Genomic DNA, 15,708 nt, shown 5'->3' with positions numbered 1-15,708 from the left:
AACTGAAATCATGTCTTGTGATTTTAGTGTTTTTTTAAATGAAAGTGTGCCCTTTTTCCTTTGATTTGTTTTGTATTTGGGAACAAGTTCTCCCTATGGAGCCCAGGCTGGCCTCGAACTTGAAATCTGCCAACCTTCCTGCCTCAGCCTTCCAAGGGCTGGTATTATCAGTGTGATCTATACCCTATTTCATATTTGGGAAATATGCACGAAAATATTCACTGTTAGTTTGAAATTCCAATTTATCTGGATGACGTGTATTTTACCGGGCACCAGTGATATTGCCTGCTGTTTTATCTTCTTTTTATGCTGCATTTGCTGAAATCTATAAAAACTACATCTCTCACCTAGGATGCACATTAGTATGAACCAGGAATTCTTAAGTCCAGATGGTTAATTGAAGATCTGTGTATTTTTAAAAGTTCCCTATATAGTCTAATATACACCCAATGTTGAGGATCACTATCTTAATATTAAATAATAGTGATCTAAGCATACATTAAGAATCTAAGTCAAAAATCAGGCGTGACAACACAGACTTTTGATCCTCACACTGGGGAGCTAGAGTCAGATGGATCGATGTTGGGATCAAGGCCAGCCTTGTCTACAGAGTGAGTTCCAGGATCGCCAGGACCACACAGGGAGATCCTGTTTTAGTTCTTTTTTTTTTTTTTTTTTTCCGGAGCTGGGGACCGAACCCAGGGCCTTGCGCTTCCTAGGCAAGCGCTCTACCACTGAGCTAAATCCCCAACCCCCAAGGGAGATCCTGTTTTAAAAAAAATAAAAATAAAAGAATCTAAGTCAAATATGTTCCAGTGGAAGGCCCCTCATATAAGACTATACAGGCAAAAAAAAATGGAGTTGGTGACTTAACGAAACAAGACACGAAGTAGGGTAGGTAGGAAAGGGGGTGGATCCAAGAGGAGTTGGAGAGAGAGAGAGAGAGAGAGACAGAGAGAGAGAGAGAGAGAGAGAGAGAGAGAGAGTATGATCAAAACACATGGTACACGATTCTCAAACAAATCAACTATTTAAAAGAGATCAATTAAGTAGTGAGATAAAAGGTGTAGGAGATGTTATGACTGGTCCCTTCCATATGACCAACTGCTTGTAAAAACTAGGACTTCGTGACTCTAATTACTAGTTGGAGGAACAGGACCTGAGTTACACCTCTAGCTTCAGGAGGAGCTGTGACACCTTGAATTGCCAGGAGGTCATTAATTATTAATTATCTAAGCCTGGATCCAAGATCCCTAAGCCACGTAAGATTATTATGTAGTAGGATGCTTTTTAATTTAAAATAGGAAAGGAAGGGGGGGGAAAGAGAGGGAGGGAAATGATAAACCATTGCCCTTTCCTCTAAGAGGCAATCCAAATGGGCCAACCACCTGGACAGCCATGTCTCTGGCCAATGTCCACTCTCACTCAGTCCATGTGAGACTTTAGTCTTCTGTCCAGTTTTCATCTGGTTCTGTTACTAGGACATCACTTCCCACCTTCTGTCCTTACAATCTCCATTGGAAGAATCCAGACCAGGCATGCAGAACAGAGTGTAAAAGATAGGTACCATTTACAATAAGTGGACAGTGGCCAAAGGGCCACTCACTGTGGAGGAAAACACGGACTGAGTGAGAGCAAGAAGTAAGAGGCGTTCATACTTCACCAGTCCTGGTGAAGACCGATGCTACTCATCTTTGTCTCACAGCTGATCCTGCAAGCTGGGGCCAGTGTGCTGTTAAAGCTGTGAACACCCACTTTAGTTCTCAGGACAGACTCTCTCCAGATTAGAGCCCCACTGTTGGAGATGTTTGCTCTTACCTAGGCAGGGCCTGTGGGCTGCCCTACAGGCTTTGCTGTTCCTGGAGTTCAAGGCAATTGCAGCTTTCAGTCAATGCCTTATTTTTTGTCTTTAGTGTAGAAGGGGAATGAAATAGGGTAGGCGTCAGTGGGTGTTTAGACAGACCTATTGAGGAAGTAACATGCCTATGCAAAATCAAGCAGGAGTCTGACTCAAATTTAAGGAGGTAGGTACAGGAGAGCCGGGCTTTCAGCCTGTTCTTACCTTATGGGCCAAAGTCATGAGTCGGGGCTTTTCTGCAAAAACGCTTTCTAAGTTCCTCTTCCAATTGCCTCTACCATGAGTGGTTTCGGAGCACTTCAAGAACACAAAAACCAAAAAACTCAGGGACTTTCTGATTCGCTTGCCTCTATTTCCTGAACGATTGGATTACAGGCACGTGCTACTACATCCTCAATCTGTGGTGCTGGGGAACAGAACCTAGGGCTTTATACATGCTAATTAGTCTACCGACTGAGTTGTGTCTTCAGCCCTAAGTGCCAGCATTTGTATGTATTGACCCTCTGAGATGGGGGGATATTTCCTTCCACTTCTTTCCAAGTCATCCTTTTATTATGTAGCCCAGGCTGGCTTCAAACTAATGGTATCGCCAAGAACATCCTCAAATTCTTCATCGTCTGGCCTCCCCTTCCCAAGTGTTTGGATGACAGATGTGCTCTACCTTGCCTGCATGTTCAGGTCTTTTCTCTAAAAATGTCTTCTGATTTCTGTTGAGTTATAATTTTGCTGTTTTTCTAATTTTGTAAAGATTGACATAGAGATTTAATTTGTAAAGATTATTTAAAATAATGAAGACATTCAAGGCTACAAAATTTCCTTTGAGCACTGCTTTCACTGCATGCGTCGCTCTTAGTGGGAAGTGGTCCCCTTTACACTGTTTTCTAAGAACTAATTTCCTGTTGATTTTCCTCTCTAACAGTTTTCTGGAAGCAAGTTCCTTATTTTCCCCCATTTAAAAGATTCCATATTTAAATGTGGTCATTGTTTGATTTTTTTTTCCTTGAAATCTTAACTGTCTTTGTGGCCGCGAATCCAATCTGTGATTACACATGCTTTTTATGTGAAGAATATATAATATCGTAAAATGTATATTTGTTTTCACTCCATTTCCTGGCATACAATTCTGAAAACCCTTTCAATCTTCCCAGTGATATGCCCTTTTGCATGCTAATGAGCTCACTGCCCCTCAGCCTGAGAAAGTCTCTGATTGGGAGCTAGGCTCTGAAAAAAAAAAAAAACTGAGGTAGGATTAGAGTCCTGGGGCTTTTAGCTCCATTCACCAAGCTCCAGAGAGGGGAGGGGGACTCAGCTCCTCATTTAATGGCCAAGACTTTAATCAGTTCTGCATATGTAATGAAGTCTTCATGGAAACCCACAAAGTACACGGCTTAGAGACCTTCCTAAAGCCAAACCTGTAGAGTCTGTTGGATGCCCTTCCCAGTATGATTTCTCTATGCACCTCTCCGTATCCCTTGTGACATCCTTTCTATTAAAGCGGTAACTGTGTTTCCTTGAATTCTGTGAGGCACTCTGGCATATTAATCTAACCCGAGTTGGGGGCTGTGGCAACTCTAATGGATAGTTGCCAGGTTAGAAGTGCTTGTGAGTGGCTTCTGGAGGTGGGTGCGGGGGTTGTTGGAGTCCTGTGGGACTGAGCCCTTAGCCTGTGGAGTCTAACCCTATTTTCAGTAGCTAGCATCAGAACTGAATTGAATTAGAGAATGCCCAGATGGTGTCTGCTGTAGACTTGCTTCTGGATGGGCATGGAACCTCCCCAAACATCTGGTAACAGGACTATTTTGTGTTGTGAGGGTATGGTAGGAGAAACTGAATTTGAGCAAAAATATTATATATATCTTGCATACACAGGAAAACCCTATGCATTTGCTTTTACCATAAATTATTAGTTGTGCTCATTATTTTATACCCTTGCTAACATTTCAGTTGTTAGATATATGTAGTTCTTATTTCTGTTGTATGTGTGTGCTATATGCATACATAGCTATGTGCACATATACAAGTATGCATCCATATGTGGGCCAAAGGTCAACGTTGGGTGTCTTTCTCTAATGCTTGCCACCTTTTTGACTCAGGGTCTCTCACTCAGGAAGCTCTCATGGAGCTTATAGATTCATTTACACGGGCTGGTTAATGAATCCTGGGGACGTGTCTGACTCTGCTGGTTGTAGACCTACAGTGTTATTCAGTCTTTTGTATGGATGCTGGGATCTGAACTCAGGAACTTATGTGGTTTTTATTCTATTTCTGCCATAGATATACTGTCCTTTTGGGGAATATTTTGAGCTTTAACTTTCTTCCTACCTCTGCTTTTGCTGATTACTTATTATTCTTTTCTAAATGCTTTTTTCCGAGTTAAAACTTTTTATGAGATTTATTTATTTTTAGTTTATTTGTATGGGTGTTTTTGCACACATGCAAGTCTGTATACCACATGCATGCAGTGCTCGCAGAGGCCAGAAGATGGCGTCAGATCCCCTGGAACTCAAGTTGCTGACGGTTGTGAGCCGCCCTGTGAGAGAATTAAACCAGAATCCTCTAGAAGAGCAGTCAGTGCTCTTCACCACTGAGCCTTCTCTCCAGCTTCCTTTCTGAAAAATTCTTGGGCATTTTATTTTGAATCTTTATTCTTTTATGCATTTTTTCTATAAGAAGCATATATCTGAATTTTTAAAACTCTGACAGACTCCTTTATTGGGAAAATTCAATGTCATCACCCTTGGTGAATAAACTGACTTGTTTGCTTTTACTCAGAGCATTGATTTTTCAGGTTTAATTAAATTGCCATTTATCTCACCACCACCACCACCACCCCCATCACTATACACTCTAGACAAATAGAATTTTCTGTTCCGTTTTGTTTTGTTTGACAAAACCTTGCTGTGTAGCCCAGGCTGGGGAGGAGCTGAAAATCCTCCTGCTTCTGCCTCTCAATGCTACCATACACAGCATTTGATGAGATTTTTTAAGTTTTCATTTTGTTGTTTTATTTTGAGACCGAGTTTGGCTGTGTGTCTCGGGCTAACTTTGAACTCATTATGCAGCCCAGGCTGGCCTTGAATTCAGAATCACGTTGTCTCAGCCTCTTCAGTGCTAGGGATTACAGGCATGTGCCTGGCTCTAAAAGGTCTTCTGCATGACATTTAAAGTGAAAGGTAACAGATGAATTTGTGGAGTCGGAAAGTCAAGCTGATATCCTTTGACTCCAATCCAAGTGCCCTTTCCACATTATTGGGGATTCAGAGCAAGGACAAGCATTTCTAATTAAAGAACCAGGCTCCAATTTAGCTCAGCATAGGTGGGTGGCTCTGGCACATCAACTAGGGTCTCTGATGGGACAGACTGAGCATGCTAGGTAAATAAGCATATTGTGTGGTAAGCCTATCAGATGGCGAGCACAGAAGGTGATAAGCATATTAGGTAATGAGCAGTGCATTGGGGATCAGCATATCAGGAGGTGAGTCTGGGAGTAGGTGCTAAGCACTTATGTAGGAATAGCTGACTGCCAGTGTTCAGTGCGCCCCCGTGTCTGCTAAGGAAGAATGAGAAGTCAGTTGGATGTGTTTTCCAGGTGGTCCCTCAGGAGGGTCCTGGACTTCCTTAGAAATGTGTTTTCCTAGTGTGGGGTTTGGGGCTTCTCAGGCCAAGGGCAAAACTTTAGAGTCTGTGTCTAAAGGGTTAAATAGGTGACAATTCTGAGGAAACTCTAATGACTATCACCATGAAGTGGAGTGTGGATTGTCAGAGTGTGTGGTCTACCTTGGAATTGTGTTCTAGGCTTTGTCCCTAGCATCGTTCCTTTTCAGAAGAATACATGGGTCAGATGTCATTATGTGCGGATATCCTATGGTGAGAGCAGAGGACATCCCTACCCTGCCACATTATCCCTTCGTGGGGTCCCTGAACTATTTGGGATGGAAGTTTTCTTAAAGGAAGCCTGTTGGATATTGCCATAAGCTTTTCAGAGAATGTTCTTGGAGCTCCGAACAAGATTATCTTGGGCCAATGAAAATGTCACAATCCTTTGTTCTTGGCAAGAATCCCAGCTCCTTCAGCTTGGGAACACCATTTATCCTACACCAAATGGAAACTTCATCTGGGTATTATGCTCATCTCCAATTAATAAATTACAAGAGAACAAGTTAATTCATCACTTGAAGCTTGGTCCATAAAGACTGTCCAATGCATAGGAAATATAGGACGATAAAGCCATTCCTTATTGGGACAGAGGTCTGTTTCTTTGAGGCCACTTGCATGTTGGGTGTGAGTAGATGAAATAGCTCTCAGGGAATCTGTCATTGGAATGGCCCCCACCTCTGGAGAGATCCAAATGAAGTGACAGTGTTAGAACTTGTAGTGCCTCCAATATGTTGAGTGATGAGAGTGGCTTTGTCACGGCTATAGGGACTCTTAGTCCATAGCCTGGCATGGCCCAAAGTGGCAGACAGCTTCCCACTCATTACTATTTACTCTAGATCCGACCCTGCAAATCTCAAGGGAGAAAGCTGTTCCCTTCTTCCAGAATGCCTGTGTGGCAGAGTACCATGGGAATGCATGAAGGAGCCTCGCTCAGGGTTGCTGTTAATTACGTGATGGAATCAATGTTTCCTTGCTCATAGCAAAACTGACCAGATAGGGTGCAGCTTTCCTCCCTTGGGAATGTCACCTCTGCCCAGTCTCCTGACCATGGTTTTCTGCAAAGTTCCCTTGGTGTTCAGTAATGCCACTGAAGGGCTGGTGACATTGATGTCAGTGATGAAAACAGCAGACCCTCAGCTTGTCCTCTACACACCATTCTCAGCCTTCCCATCGCTCACTAACATTTTCTAGCCATCCTGTGAGGAAAGGGCTATTGTCATTGCCCCTGGTTCACAGAGGACAAAATAGAGACCCAGAAAGCTTAAGCAGAAGTTGGAGGCTGCATGTGGTCACTATACTGCCTGGTACTTGGTCTCTGAATTGCCCGAAAGCTGTTTATGAGACTTCATTTGAGTTATCTGAGTCCAGAACTTCAATCTCCTCCTCTTTCCCCAGTTTTATGTTTAAATGTTTTCTATATATTACAACAGTCAAAATGGTCAGGTTTCCCTCTATTTTATTTCCTGTCTCTGGCAAGCCTAAGGTGCCATCCACCCCAGGGGAGGAATCCCTAGGGCTAAAGAAATGTTAAGTGTCTAGGATAAGTGTCCGCCCCAGTCTCAAGGTTCTTTCTGGCTGTTCAAGTGCCCCTTAGCAATGTCCATCCTTGATGCTAAAAGAACAAATAGGGGACAGTAATCCTGAACCGAAGTATAAAGTCCCCCAATTCAGCAAATATAAATGGAAACTCTGAGGCCGTGTGATTCACTTTGCCAATATGACTCATATTCTGCTAAGGTTTCCATGAACAATATGTTCACAGTCTGGTTTAATTATAGCCTAGATCTGCCACTGCCTCGGTGAGCCCTGGAGGCACCCAGCCCTCACCCCCAGTGTTGCCAGTTGAAATGTCTCCCAGGGAGAGAGGGGGAGAGGACACTGGAAATGGATTTCTGCCAGTTCTATTGGTCACCTGGCATAGTGGACAGCTTCTACAGGGGGCTCAGTGGAGATGGCACCCCAAAGGGGTTGGAAAAGCATGTGCTCACTGGGTGCTTGAATTGCTGGGGCTTCCCCTCCATGTAGAGTTGAGATTCACAAGCACCCAGTGTGGGTGTTTGGAGTGATCAATTGAGAGAAAGAAACAGGGTTGAGTCAAAGCTCCTGCAAGCGAGGGTGGAGGGATCCCCGAGGCTGCCTGATGAGCTTGGGGGTGGTTCTACACACGGGCCTGGTAACAGTGGGCAGAAAATGAAAACCAAACCCTGTCGTGTCCACTTTACAGGCACTTCGTCATTGCAGTGAAAGACAGGGGGTCCTGAGTGGGAAAGGAATCAGTTTACAAATGGAGAGTGGAACTCTGGTTTCTTCACCCTCTTATGCAGCTACTAGTGTTTCAGAGGCAGCAGGAGCTGGCTGCCATGAGTGGAGGGGAGAGAAGGCATTTGGGGCTATCTCTAAAAAGAATTCTTTGAATGTTTGTTACTCCTACCTATATTGTAAAATTTAACATTTATTTAGCATTTACTATGTACCAAGTGCTATCCACGAACTATTACAAGTATTAATATGTTTGTCTCTTGCAAGAACCACGGGAAGCAGAGGTGTGATCACAGAGCCAGTCACTGAGCTGGAGTTGGCTGCATGTAGGCCTTGGCCCGGGGCCAGTGCCCTGTAGCACTGCTGGCATTGGGCAGTTCTTCTGACCCAAGGCTGTGGTGTGGGGACAGAGGCTTGAGGAAAAGCAGCTCTGTCTGTTGCATGTTCCTGACCTCATTCTCCCACAGTTGCAGGTGGCCCTGGTAGCAACCCACTCCATGTGTTCTGAGGGTGTCCAGTAACTCAGACAAAAAGCAAGGTCAGCTTCCTCGGCTTTCTTCCTTCCCAACAAACTCCAGGTTCCTCCCTGCATTCTTTTCCCCCTCTGTGTATATGATGTGTGTGTGTGTGTGTGTGTGTGTGTGTGTGTGTGTGTGTGTGTGTGAGTGCAGGCGCCTGTACTATGGGGGACATTGTGGAGGACAAAAGACAACCCCTATGTCAGCCCCTTCTTCCCACTTTGTTTGAGTCAGGGACTTTTTTGTTGTTCACTGCTGGCTATGTCAGGCTAGCTTGATGAACTATCCTGCTTCCATATTAGGCTGGAAAAGCATCTTATAAGACAAAGTAGATTCATTCCTGTTTATGAGGTAAACCTCTGTTTCTTACGGATTGGGCTCTGCCCAACCTGCAACTTTAACTACAAATGGTTCTGTACTGCCTGTTCTGGGAAACAGCAACTATGTCTTTGTTTCAAAAAAGTTGTTATGACCATCTTGCAAACATGTCCTTGTTTCAGGAAGCTGTTATGACTAACTTGTTACACTTATGTACTGCTCCTGTAACCCTGTTCGCCAGCTAAACCCTCCATTTGGATACCCTCTAGCCCTAAGCTATAAAAACCTTATATTCCCTATGTCCAATGCTGATCTCTTGAACCCCACCTTGGGGGAAGGCAGCCATTGTACATTAATGAAAGTGCTCATTTAATCACTTAATTTGGCCACAATGGTTTGGGTTGGCTGCCTTTTTCCTCCCTTCTTTGGGATTAACAGCTTCTGGAATTCTCCCGTCTCCCATTTCATTGTTGCAAAGCACTTTACCCACTGATCATCTTCTCGTCCCCACTCTACCTCCTAAGAGCATCCATATTTCTCTCAAGGAAAGCAGGGGCACTTTGCAATAAGAGGCCCTTAGGTGCCAAGTGCCAAGGGGAAGAAAGCATGTCAGGGGTTAAGATGTTTCCCTTCTCCGGGGCCATGCTCTACCCTAGCTGCAGGAGGGGAGTGGAATATTTAGAGTGGACCACAGGGCAGGGCCTTGGCCACTCTAGGTGTTCACAGCAGATGGTTAAATTTTTGACCTCACACCAGGTAAGCCAGCTTGGGGTCCTCAGAGTTCAATGTCGCACAATGTAGTTCTCTCTACTAGCTGCTGTGTAAGACCTGCCCAAACTTTCTATTGATGCGAATTATCATCCACATTGTATACTGAGAAAACACACTGGGAAAGCTGAGTCACAATTCATAGGCACGGTGCAAAGGTCGCCTGTCTGAATGCAAATTTCATGTTTCAGAAGCATACTGGCCTGTTCTTCAGAGTACAGCCTGGCTTGCAGATTCACAGGCCAACAATTCTTGTACAGTAGAACATTGTTAAGCATTCATCGTTACGTGCATTCATTGTCTTGCTGACCTCTAGACTTACCACACACAGATAGATTGTATAATCACCATATATTTCAGAGAGGAGAAAACTGAGGCACCAAGAGACTGTATATAATCACTCTAAGCAGCATGGTGGCTGAAATGCTGATGCCTGCTGGCAGATCTGGTGAAGAGAGGATCGGGGCTCAGGAAGCAGTTGCAGCTGGCTCACTTCCAGATGTGTCAAAGGTACCTCTGCTCAAGGGTATCTAGGGGACTGTGTCTATATTACATCTGAAAGATCCTGGTTACCAGCTTTGACTGTTTCCAAAACTCTATCTACCTTTCTTCTGACCTTCAAGTGGGTCCTTTGAGAGAAGCTTACTAGGCTGTTGTCCCAGGTCTTGAAAGCTGGGGAACTTGGAGAAATGGTCTCAGCAGAACTCTAGGCATGGAGCCAGGACTCTCTAACCTCATGTGTCTTTGAGGCCAGAAAAAAGCCAGACTGGGCATGTTGGGGTTATGAGCCATGACAGGACACTGTGCTCTTGACTGCCCATTCACAAACGGAACAGCAGACTCCCAGGCTGGCTTTAAAGTATAGGATGTGGTATTTGTGTGTCGGATGAAGCTTCAGCTTTGCCTCTGCCCCTCTTTTCCAGGTAAACACCTCACAGGACTGGGCCACTTACTCCACTTCCTCCTCAGACAGTCCTCTGTTCTAGATGGTTTCTGCCCATTTCCACTTCTGCCCCTCAAGGTACATGCTACTGGCTAACCTTCTGGAATGTTCCCTGACTGCCTTTTCTCAGGGAGCGCCTCCCTTCTTTCAGTGACTCACTACATTCCTTTCTTGCTTTTTGTTTTTTTCTTTTTATTATGCCTCCTTTCTGGGAGGAAAAAAAAATCATCAAATTTAAAACTCAGCCCAGCACATCTATTTTAAGTGCAGGGGAAGCAGCCTTTGAACAACTTGCAGAATGCAAAACCTTTACGACTTTCAAAGGCCTCAGCCACAGAGCTTGTAACTCATGCTTCCTTACTTGAAGGGCCTATAGGTGCTTGGGGACATCAGAGATCTAAAGTCTATCAGGTGTGCGCAACAGGAAACATCGTGAAAAGGTATATGGGAACAGACGTTTATGGTTCTCTTGCTCTCTTGCATGGCTGAGAAGACAAGGTTGCCCTGCTCTGGGCCCAGGAGTGCGTTGCTGGCATTTAGTGAATTAGATGTAGGCTGTGCTTCACCTCCAGAAACTTGTGCATCTCCTTGGCCCCAGGCTGGCAGTCACCAGACTGCAGCTTTTGTTCTGTTTCTTCTGCTGTTCACAGCACGGTGGAGTTCTAGCATTGTTTGCACTGATAGAGTGCCCAAACACCAAGTCCCTCTAGCCCCACCCCCAGAACCCCTCTTCCTGATGACTAGTTTGTGTCTTTACTAGACACGGGGCCTCCGAACTCCTGCCTGTCCATTCCGGCACCCAGATACATGTGTGCTGCCAATACCACGTTGACGGCCAGCTGGTAACACCCCCCCACCCCAAGTGCACTCAGAAGAGCAGGTCTTCCATGAGTCTCAGGCCCTGGGCAGGAAAAGGAGATTCAGGCCACAAGGGCCCAATCCTTCTGGGTCACAGGGCCCACTCAGTGCCACACAGAAGGCTCCTCCCCTGATATAGTGCCCTCTCCAAGCCTCTCAGCCTGCCCACACTGGAGTCAGCAGCTTGCGCCTAATGAGGAAAGAAATGCAGGGGAGTTCTTGCCTGCCTCTCCAGAGGACAAGGAGAGGGAGCCGGGGGAGGGGGAGCCTCCTCTAGATGGCTGTACCTCCCTCTAGCCTAGGGGAGGGCCTCCCATGCTCACAAGAATGCAGGAGGAGGTCCTGTGACAGCTGGGGAAAATTATTCACACTGTCAGGAGAGAGGCTTATACCATGATTCGGTTCCAATTCTTTATTTTTAAATCCCCCAGCTGGCTAGGGGCTTAGAAGGAACGATGTGACAATCATTTGCATCTTGTTCCAGATGGGCTGTCACTCATGGTCCAGAAAGCCTAATGGGGCTGGGTTTGTGGTCACGAAGAATGTATGGCCCATCAGCAGCTCCCCCAGACTTTGATGGACTGATTTATGACAGCTCCTTGAAGCTGAAGACTGTGTTGTGGGGCAGGGTGGGGCTGTCCCTGGACACCAGTGGTGACCTGACAACTGCAGCTCAGCAGCTGCACTTCCAACGAGAACAAACATACAAGTGTCCTGCCTCCAGCCAGGGGTGATAGGCCCAGGTGTTCCCTTCACTGCTGCTATGTGACTTTGATGGCCGAGCTGTCCAGATCAGACACCTGGGAAAGAGAGGCCACAGGCTCATCTTTTTTCTGGACAAAGGAACAAAAAAACTAGATCCTGGCTGGACTAACATTTGTTCAGATGGTTGCTCTTAACCCTATTCATTCTCTATACATCGTGAGATTGAGTCTACCCCAACTGTAGAAGGCAGATGCACAGCTAAGGGCCACTGCCTCCAGCTGCTACTGCACTCCTGCCCAAGTGCAGCTTGTGGCTGTTTGCAGTCCATGCCAGTGACAGGTAGCAGTCCCTACATTGTTTCCAGAAAGGCAGAGGTGATGGCTTTGGTGGCAGTATCCTGCATCAGGGACATCTGTGAGACTGGGAGCAATCTGGAGATTTGGTTCTGATGATATGTGAATTATCCAATCTTTGTTATGGAATATCTTCCATATTTCCCCAGCTAGAATTTATTTGATTTACTTGCAAACAAGCACTACAACATTTGGTCAAAAGTGACAGGACAGCAATGAGAGCCTAGAGCCAATTACTGATAGTTCTCCTTGGCAAGTCCATCCTGAGTTGGTAGCTGGGAAAATCCTTCAGAAAAGGAGATGTGAGACTAGACAGAGCCCAGCAGGTATTGCTATGCAAACAGAAGGACCTGAGTTTAAACCACCAAAACTCATACAAAAAATCATGTGTAGTCCAGAATTCCTGCACCATCTATGCATATGGATACATGTGGACACAAGTGGGGGCACACTGGAGAGTAGACAGGCCTGCTGGCTTTTAGCTTACGTCCAGAGTCCGTGAGGTGCTGCTTCAAGGGGGTGAGGTGGAGATAGAGCAGGACACCCAGTGTCTTCCTCTAGCTTCTAAGTGTGCACAGGTGTAACGCACACCTCTGCACACTACCCGCCCACCCACCCCTCTATGTCTAAAAGAAGCTATGAAGTCAGTTATCCCTTGTGCTCAATGAGGACACAGCTTAGTCAACACGAAGCCTATCCTTCCAAAGCCTGGCACCTCACCTGTACTAGCTGGAGGTGGAAGCCTTCAGCAGCCACCAGATTTAGAACTGAGATGTGAATGTCAACAGATCAGCACGAAGAGCTCTCGGAGCAGCAGCCTGGTCAATGCCCTCTCCTCTGAGGGCTTCAGAAATGAGCAGGCTGCTTGTTAGCTGCCACCGTGCATGCCCAAGCTCCTGGGGGCTTACTTAGTGAAGCCTGGCCATACAAGGCATGCTGCAAATGCCTTTGGATTGTTTGTTCAGTCTTTCGGAAGTTATAAACTGCGGTGAGGCAAGGGGAAAGTCATACAGTCCAGAGTTCGCCGCTTCTATTGATTCCAGTCCCTCTGAGAAGTATTATAGTCCTTAAAAATGCACATATATAGTCTCTTAAAAAGACAGTTTTCTGATAGAATTTTCTCTAACATCAGTCAGGTACACAGCATAAAATTGGACACCAGTCTTAATATCTGGTCTCCTCATTCCTCTGAGAATTCACGAGACTCAAGGTTATGGCTTTCTGATGGACAGATGAGGGGTACGGGGCACTGAGAGGGCCAAGTACTGCTTTTCTTCACAGGCAGAACTCTCAATGGCCATGTCTAGGAACAGAAGGCATTCTGGGAACATGATGTTCTTCTACCCTGCAAAGTACAGAGCTGCACAGAGCAGATGGCAGGGACTTCAAAAGCCGAAGTCACCTTGAAAGAGAGTGGCACACAGAGAGAGATGGGAGACTGTTGTCCCCTTTGACAATAAGGAAGCGAACAGACAAAGGTGACTTGCCAGACTTGGGCACAAGTCAGTAGAACAGAGATGACTCCACTGTAATTTATAGAAAGGGAGGCCAAGCCTCCTGTCATCTTGTCCAGAAATAAATGGCATCAATCAGCTGGCAAAGTGTTTCTCCTGGCTCCTGATTGGCGGGCTCTCCTTTTGTTCCAGCAGACACATTTGCATTCTTTCTATCTGGGAAGCTGAGGCCTGACAACCACTATTTCCTGTGCCGAGAAGACGGGTGGAATAACCTGGCACATTTTTACCTCTTGAGCCACTGGACCTGACAGTAGCCTTTCCTCATTTCACATGGTCTACTTCTGTCCTAGGATATATCTGGCTACCTAACTGGTATGGAATTCTATACCAGTCAGGAGGCCACTTACTCTTCTTTACAGATGGGTAAACTAAGGCACACAGAGATCAATTTGCTTGCGCAACACCAAATACTGGTGTCAGTGCTAGGATAGTAAACTTAATGCTAAAACCACAGAACAGACCATAGGGCTGCCTTTAAACTGAATATGTTAAAAGACGTTTTAACTCTTGGATTCCCTGATGTGTTGGTCCTCTGAGACCACATTCTAGTCCCCTGCAGAGGTCAAAAAAACCTGACTTTTCAGCTATGGGAGAGAAAACAGGAACAAAAGCTTCTCTACCATGCCCCTGGGAGTTGGAGAACAATCAACCAAGACCAAGGCCACAGGGCCTATGAGGCCTTCTTCCCCACCAGTACCTGTAGGCAAGGGTGGGCTTGTCATCCTTTCAAACATCTGTGTGTCGCAGGCATGGCCTCAGTGGCTCACTAAAGGGATCGTCTTCAAGCCTGCTCTCCTCCTTTGAAGCTGGCAGCTTGCTGCCTGTGGAAATGCACTCCTATTTCAGGACTTCATTTGAAAGGGATTTCAAAGAATGGCTGGGAAGCTGCAGCGAATTGCTTTTTGGGGCTCGTCTCCTTGGCCAGAGGCTCATCTTGAGCCCAGAGCAGCAGCTGCTACTTCTCACGTCACAGCCACATCACTGGCAGGCTGAGTGCTCAGAGGTAGCACTGGGCCCAGTCTGAAGGACTAGTTCTTCTAGAACTTCTCTCATGCAGCACTGGGCACTTTTATGCCAGCATCTTTTTTTACTGTATGTTCAAAATTCTCTACCAGGGAGGCTGTTAGCCAATTATATGACTCTGAGCCTGGATTATACTGAAAATGTGTTAAAGATACAAGAGGGCAGGAGAGATGGATTAGCAGTTAAGAGTGATCGCTGCTCTTCCCAGAGGACCTGAGTTTGGTCAAAACTGCCAACAGCTCCAGCTCCTGGGGATCCAATGCTTCCTTCTGGCCTACACAGGGACCCCTACACAGGTGGCACGCGCGCACGCGCACACACACGCACACACATGCACACACGCACACACACGACAGACACGCACACACACAATACACACAGAAACAGATAAATACATTTTTTAAAAAATGCCTAGAGATGCTGAGGAACACCATGGCTCCTGCTATCTTCTGCTTTGAGAATAAAGTCACGATCCCTGCATCTACACTATGAGGGCGTGGGCACCTCCAAGCACCATCCTCCTTTCATCTCCACATAAATGTGAGAAGCTGAGGGAGCAGCCTTGTTTCCATTTCAGAGGTGAAAAGTCACTGTGAACTGTAACCTTTCACAACCAAACGGGAACATGACACTTGGGCACCAGTGACATTGTCTTTCAAGGCTGATTATTCACAGAAACTATTCTTTTCATCCCTGTCCTAACATGGGGAAGACAAGGCTTTAAAAGAAATTCTATTCACCAGGAAAATGGTGACAGATTCAACAGACCTTGTCAGGCCTGAGCCTTGTCTGTCACGGTGCCCTGACCATACCCATACCCATCTGTGAGTGCTTCTGTAGAAAAGGGAGCATTGTTTCTGCAGGAACATGCTCTAGGCATGCATGACAATGCTCTGGGGGGGGGGGTCGGGCAGGGACACAGGCCTTTCCA

At 45.9% G+C, this 15,708-nt stretch overlaps 1 long non-coding RNA gene across 1 annotated transcript; it reads left to right on the top strand.

The window, feature by feature from the left end:
• Window positions 1-943: 943 nt before the first annotated feature.
• On the top strand, window positions 944-13,876 carry LOC116888309. Its single transcript, XR_004386302.1, has 3 exons — window positions 944-985; window positions 2,712-2,717; window positions 13,675-13,876. It is a non-coding gene; the product is annotated as an uncharacterized LOC116888309 (long non-coding RNA).
• Window positions 13,877-15,708: the final 1,832 nt, after the last annotated feature.

This window comes from Rattus rattus, chromosome X (genome assembly GCF_011064425.1).
Source record: "Rattus rattus isolate New Zealand chromosome X, Rrattus_CSIRO_v1, whole genome shotgun sequence".
Classification (NCBI taxonomy): Eukaryota; Metazoa; Chordata; class Mammalia; order Rodentia; family Muridae; genus Rattus; species Rattus rattus.
The sequence above is the reverse complement of the archived record's forward strand: the minus strand, read 5'-3'. Positions and strand labels throughout refer to the sequence as shown.